Below are 7,256 nucleotides of genomic sequence, written 5' to 3' on the forward strand. Positions count from 1 at the left end.
AAGCTGGATGTGGAGGTCCTGGGCTGGCGTGGTGACACGTGGTCAGCGGTTGTGAGGCTGGTTGGACATACTGTCAAATTCTCTAAAACGGTTTATGGTAGAGAAATTAACATTACATTTTCTGGCAATAGCTCTGGTGGATATTTTTGCAGTCAGCATGCCAATTGCACGCTCTCTCAACTTGAGACATCTGTGGCATTGTGTTGTGTGACAAAACTGCTAATTTTAGAGTGGCCTTTATTTTCCCCCAGCACTGTGTAATTATCATGCTGTTTAATCAGCTTCTTGATATGCCACACCTGTCAGGTGGATGGATAATCTTGGCAAAGGAGAAATGCTCACTAACAGGGATGTAAACAAATTTGTGCACAACATTTCAGAAATAAGCTTTTTGTGCATATGGAACATTTCTGGGATCTTTTATTTCAGGTCATGAAACATGGGATCAACACTTTACATGTTGCGTTTATAGTTTTGTTAAGTATATATTTTTAAAAAATCCATACAAACTATCAATAACGACATTTAAATTAAACTAAAATCAGACTACTTTTCTGTTCTAATTAGGTCCCTACTCAGAAGGATCCTGTGAGGTCGGGACATTTTCTGGCAACAGAAGTCCTTGCAAGTAGCAGTGCTTCTGCCGTGAAGTCTTGGAGGCAAGGGCACAGTCATCATGCAAAAATTCCCAGTCATCATGCTAGGTAAGGGATCCTTTTAAATATGTTTAAGTGATTGATAAGACTGAACTAGATCAATTAATTAAATAATGAATATTATATTGTGTTGCACCTTTAATAAATAGCCTAACAAATGAACAACTCTTACAAGTAAAGTACAAAGACTTTTGATTGTCTTTATTAAGACATCCTCTATCAAATTTCAGCCAGACCGCACAGCCAGCCTGAGCGACCTGCATGCCCAACCCCCACCAGTCTAGTCAATAACTCAACTCTCTCCCCAACACAACTTCCTTCCCATATTTTATAAAAGTTGTATAAAAACACACAGAAACAGTACACCCTCCATATAACTCATATCATAGGCCTAATAGTACTGTAGAGCTCTTTTTACTTGCACACAATATAGCTGGGCCACCCCGTCCTGTCCCTAGGGGTCCAAGGCCCTGCAGTGCCCCAACCCAACACACCCCACTCAGCTTTAGGATCTTAGCGAAACATTCATTATTGGTTTCAGGTGTGTTAGGCCAAGGCCAGAGAGTCAACCAACTGTACGGCAGACACCCAGGGCCAGGACTGAGCAGCCCAGCAGCTAGGGATTGCCTAAATAGGTACAGTGGGGGAAAAAAGTATTTAGTCAGCCACCAATTGTGCAAGTTCTCCCACTTAAAAAGATGAGAGGCCTGTAATTTTCATCATAGGTACACGTCAACTATGACAGACAAAATGAGATTTTTTTCTCTCCAGAAAATCACATTGTAGGATTTTTAATGAATTTATTTGCAAATTATGGTGGAAAATAAGTATTTGGTCAATAACAAAAGTTTCTCAATACTTTGTTATATACCCTTTGTTGGCAATGACACAGGTCAAACGTTTTCTGTAAGTCTTCACAAGGTTTTCACACACTGTTGCTGGTATTTTGGCCCATTCCTCCATGCAGATCTTCTCTAGAGCAGTGATGTTTTGGGGCTGTCGCTGGGCAACACGGACTTTCAACTCCCTCCAAAGATTTTCTATGGGGTTGAGATCTGGAGACTGGCTAGGCCACTCCAGGACCTTGAAATGCTTCTTACGAAGCCACTCCTTCGTTGGCCGGGCGGTGTGTTTGGGATCATTGTCATGCTGAAAGACCCAGCCAAGTTTCATCTTCAATGCCCTTGCTGATGGAAGGAGGTTTTCACTCAAAATCTCATGGCCCCATTCATTCTTTCCTTTACACGGATCAGTCGTCCTGGTCCCTTTGCAGAAAAACAGCCCCAAAGCATGATGTTTCCACCCCATGCTTCACAGTAGGTATGGTGTTCTTTGGATGCAACTCAGCATTCTTTGTCCTCCAAACACGACGAGTTGAGTTTTTACCAAAAAGTTATATTTTGGTTTCATCTGACCATATGACATTCTCCCAATCCTCTTCTGGATCATCCAAATGCACTCTAGCAAACTTCAGATGGGCCTGGACATGTACTGGCTTAAGCAGGGGGACACGTCTGGCACTGCAGGATTTGAGTCCCTGGCGGCGTAGTGTGTTACTGATGGTAGGCTTTGTTACTTTGGTCCCAGCTCTCTGCAGGTCATTCACTTGGTCCCCCCGTGTGGTTCTGGGATTTTTGCTCACCGTTCTTGTGATCATTTTGACCCCACGGGTGAGATCTTGCGTGGAGCCCCAGATCGAGGGAGATTATCAGTGGTCTTGTATGTCTTCCTTTTCCTAATAATTGCTCCCACAGTTGATTTCTTCAAACCAAGCTGCTTACCTATTGCAGATTCAGTCTTCCCAGCCTGGTGCAGGTCTACAATTTTGTTTCTGGTGTCCTTTGACAGCTCTTTGGTCTTGGCCATAGTGGTGTTTGGAGTGTGACTGAGGTTGTGGACAGGTGTCTTTTATACTGATAACAAGTTCAAACAGGTGCCATTAATACAGGTAATCTACATATTTCCGCATAGGTTAACAGCATGAGAGCGGTGATTGGATAGATTCGGAGAGCCTCAGCCATGCTCCTGCCTTCAAAAGACAGGAGAAAAGCAGGCGTGTGCCGTGAACGTTCTGCCACGTTCACGTGCTAGTCTGAACTCTGAAATTTCCCTTGCTAATGCCGCGTTCAAAACAACTAGCAACTCGGAAATCTGACTTGGGTGCATTCAAGACAACTGGGAACACCAGAAAAAATTAACTATCTACGACTGGGAAAATCGGTTTGAACGGTCATCCAACTCAGAATTCCAACTCGGGAATTCTGGCCTCTTACTGGAGCTCCGACTTTCTGACCTTAAGGTCACTGATGTCATGACTGGAACTTGTTTTTTCGAGTTCCCAGTTGTCTTTAATAAAATAACAGTATATATACAGGGGGTACCGGTACAGAGTCAGTGTGCGGGGGCACCGGTTAGTTGAGGTAATTTGTACATGTGGGTAGAGTTAAAGTGACTATGCATAGATAATATACAGAGTAGCAGCAGCGTAAAAAAAGGGGGGGGGGGGGGGGGCAGTGCAAATAGTCAGGGTAGACATGATTAGCTGTTCAGGAGTCTTATGGCTTGGGGGTAGAAGCTGTTAAGAAGCCTTTTGGACCTAGACTTGGTGCTCCGTTACCGGTTGCCGTGCGGTAGCAGAGAGAACAGTCTATGACTAGGGTGGCTGGAGTCTTTCACAATTTATAGGACCTTCCTCTTACACCGCCTTGTATAGAGGTCCTGGATGGCAGGAAGCTTGGCCCCAGTGATGTACTGGGCCGTACGCACTACCCTCTGTAGTGCCTTGCGGTCGCAGGCCGAGCAGTTGCCATACCTCCTCCCTATAGGCTGTCTCACCGTTGTCGGTGATCAGGCCTACCACGGTTGTGTCGTCGGCAAACCTAATGATGGTGTTGGAGTCGTGCCTAGCCACGCAGTCATAGGTGAACAGAGAGTACAAGAGGGGACTGAGCACGCACCCCTGAGGGGCCCCGGTGTTGAGGATCAGAGTGGCAGATGTGTTGTTACCTACCCTTACCACCTGGGGCGACCCGTCAGGAAGTCCAGGATCCAGTTGCAGAGGGAGGTGTTTAGTCCCAGGGTCCTTAGCTTAGTGATGAGCTTGAGGCCACTATGGTGTTGAACGCTGAGCTGTAGTCAGTAAATAGCATTCTCACGTAGGTGTTCCTCTTGTCCAGGTGGGAAAGGGCAGTGTGGAGTGCAGTATGCGGTATGCAAATTGGAGTGGTTCTAGGGTTTCTGGGATAATGGTGTTGATGTGAGCCATTACCTGCCTTTCAAAGCACTTCATGGCTACAGACGTGAGTGCTACGGGTCGGTAGTCATTTAGGCAGGTTACCTTAGTGTTCTTGGGCACAGGGACTATGGTGGTCTGCTTGAAACATGTTGGTATTACAGACTCAGTCAGGGACATGTTGAAAATGTCAGTGAAGTCACTTGCCAGTTGGTCAGTGCATGCTCGGAGTACACGTCCTGGTAATCCGTCTGGCCCTGCGGCCTTGTGAATGTTGACCTGCTTAAAAGTCTTACTCACATCGGCTACGGAGAGCGTGATCACATAGTCATCCGGAACAGCTGATGCTCTCATGCATGCTTCAGTGTTGCTTGCCTCAAAGCAAACATAGAAGTGATTTAGCTCGTCTGGTAGGCTTCTGTAACTGGGCAGCTTGTGGCTGTGCTTCCCTTCGTAGTCTGTAATAGTTTTCATGCCCTGCCACATCCGACGAGCGTCGGAGCCGGTGTAGTACAATTCAATCTTAGTCCTGTATTGACTCTTTGCCTGTTTGATGGTTCGGAGGGCATAGCGGGATTTCTTATACAGTGGGGAGAACAAGTATTTGATACACTGCCGATCTCACTCCGTCTCTCACAGTTGAAGTGTACCTATGATAAAAATTACAGACCTCTACATGCTTTGTAAGTAGGAAAACCTGCTAAATCGGCAGTGTATCAAATACTTGTTCTCTCCACTGTATATATACACACATGTTCTGAAAGGCCCCAGACATGGGGAAAGCGTTGCCGCACAGGTACAGGTTGACAAATAACTCGCAAGGTGGCTAAATGTTATACAGTTAATAAACTAGGATGCCTATCTTCAACGGATAGTACGAACATCCATCCATGCATGCTCTCCTGTCGGAGTTTGACAGCAGAACATCAAACACCATAAATACTTGAAGCAACCACATAAAAACTAACAACTAACTCCTCTCTTCTGGTGTGAACAATTCATTGCCAAAGACTTGGTCAACTTGTGATGCCCAAACCTGGCAGGCCTTTTTGTCTAAGCAGTATGGGTGCTGAGGAACGCTGTTCGTGTTTTGGGACGTCCAGCAGTCAGATGCCTCTTCGATCAAACCTTGCTCGCTCTATGGACAACTGCAGTAGGCTGACGGGGGATCATGGGGCCGGGATGTCTAGCTGCTCTCTTGGCTGCTGGGCTGAACTTATCCTCTGGAGCAGAGGTAACTCTGGGTCTTCCATTCCTGTAGTGGTCCTCATGAGAGCCAGTTTCATCATAGCGCTTGATGGTTTTAGCAACTGCACTTGAAGAAACTTTCAAAGTTCTTGAAATGTTCTGTATTGACTGACCTTCATGTCTTACAAAGTAATGATGGACTGTTGTTTGTCTTTGCTTATTTGAACTGTTCAACTGATTGGCTCAAACGCATTAAGAAGGAAAGAAATTCCACAAATTAACTTTTAAGAAGGCACACCTGTTAATTGAAATGCATTCCAGGTGACTACTTCATGAAGCTGATTATAAAATATATTTTGATTTGTTTAACACTTTTTTGCTTACTACATGATTCCATGTGTTATTTCATAGTTTTGATGTCTTCACTATTATTCTACAATGTAGAAAATAGTAAAAATAAAGAAAAACCCTTGAATGAGTAGGTGTTCTAAAACTTTTGACCGGTAGTGTATACTGTATATATTGAATAATAAAACAAAAATATTCTTTATAATACCGTTTCATAAAGCAAATAAGTAACATAGCTGTGGTAATTCATCAAGGACTGCATCAAACCCGTTACTCCTTCAGTCACGAGCTGGGCTGTGACACCACTAATTTGTCCAGATGCTTATGAATTCTTCAAATGGCCATTTGAAACTCTTCAAACTAGTTGCATGTGTTTTCATTGTGAAATGCTCAAATAGATATCTATAGAAATACCCTAAAATAAAAGATGACATTCTGTATTGTTGCCTCATATTCGTCATCTGTCTGTTTTATGTGCTCTCTCACCATCTAATGGCTGACTTGGCTGTCTCAGTGGCTGTAGGAAATCCAGAAGTATTGTTGCCGTAAGATATATTTTAAATCAACTTCAGTACATAAAATATTCACAAATGATTGTCTAACCATCAACAATAATAAAATAGTCACTATTTTACCTTCTGTTATCTTCAGGGAGGAAGTTGCTGGACAGACATTTGTATATCTGGACCAGGACCACAGAAGCTTGTTGCTTGCATGGAGCGCCTGTGTGCCCGACTGGACAAGTGCAGAGTTCCATGTCCACAGTATAGGTCTGGCCTGGTGTGGTGCCCTTCACCCTGTACTTCTTCTCCCTCACCTGGCAGACATTAGGGAAGAGATGATAGACAACTTATAATGCAAGCTATAAGATACAACAAATAATAAAAGACCACATGATGGGTTTGTGTAATATTACATACCTGTATTCATCACTATGTTACCTGCTCGATGTCAGATGGGTTGACGTTGCTCTCCTGGGCCAGAAAATGTGAGAGGTGGAACGTTTTACAGCGGCCAAGAGCAACTTCAATTACTCAGCCTCATAGGAGGCCTCCAGATGGCATGTCAGCAGGTCAAATAAGGCAGGGCGATTCAACGTTTTCGTAATCTGGAAGATTTTATCTTTAAGGACCCGCATTGCTGCCTCCACAAAGTTTTTTGTGTCGTTCCCTTGGGTTGGCAGCTCCTCCCGATAGTGGTGTGCCCAACACTCTCGACGACTGAACAGTCAATCGAAGTAGGCCATGAGTTTCCTGTACCTGTAATTAGTGTAAAATATTTCATTGAACAATGTCTTGTACTATCACATATTGGTGACAAAATAAATGTATAAGGGAAAATGTATCCCAGATAACAACATATCCCAAACATGGACTGGGCAAATGTAAATTTAAAAAACACTAAAACTGATCAGCAAGTCCTGGTTTTATAAAAAAAAGTTACTGAGAATTAAGCATAAGTTAATAGATTTCACCTCATTATACTACTACACTAACCTGGTAACAACTGGGTTTTGTTTGCCTGCTGATAAAAGGGGCACAACCATCTCATCCCTGGCATACGTTTTCTTTTAGTGATTTATTTGACTTTTTACCCCTTTTTCGTGATATCCAATTGGTAGTTAGCCTTGCCCCATCTCTGCAACTCCCGTACGGACTCGGAAGAGGCGAAGGTCGAGAGCCATGTGTCCTCCGAAACACGACCCCGCCAAGCCGCACTGCTTCTTGTCACACTGCCCGCTTAACCCGGAGGATTGCAACCAACTGAAAGGAGCATACACTGCCACCTACTGTACTGATGTGAGGCCTCCCTATTAATCTAGTTCAATTACT

This window comes from Coregonus lavaretus, assembly GCF_964263955.1.
Source record: "Coregonus lavaretus genome assembly, chromosome: 38".
Classification (NCBI taxonomy): Eukaryota; Metazoa; Chordata; class Actinopteri; order Salmoniformes; family Salmonidae; genus Coregonus; species Coregonus lavaretus.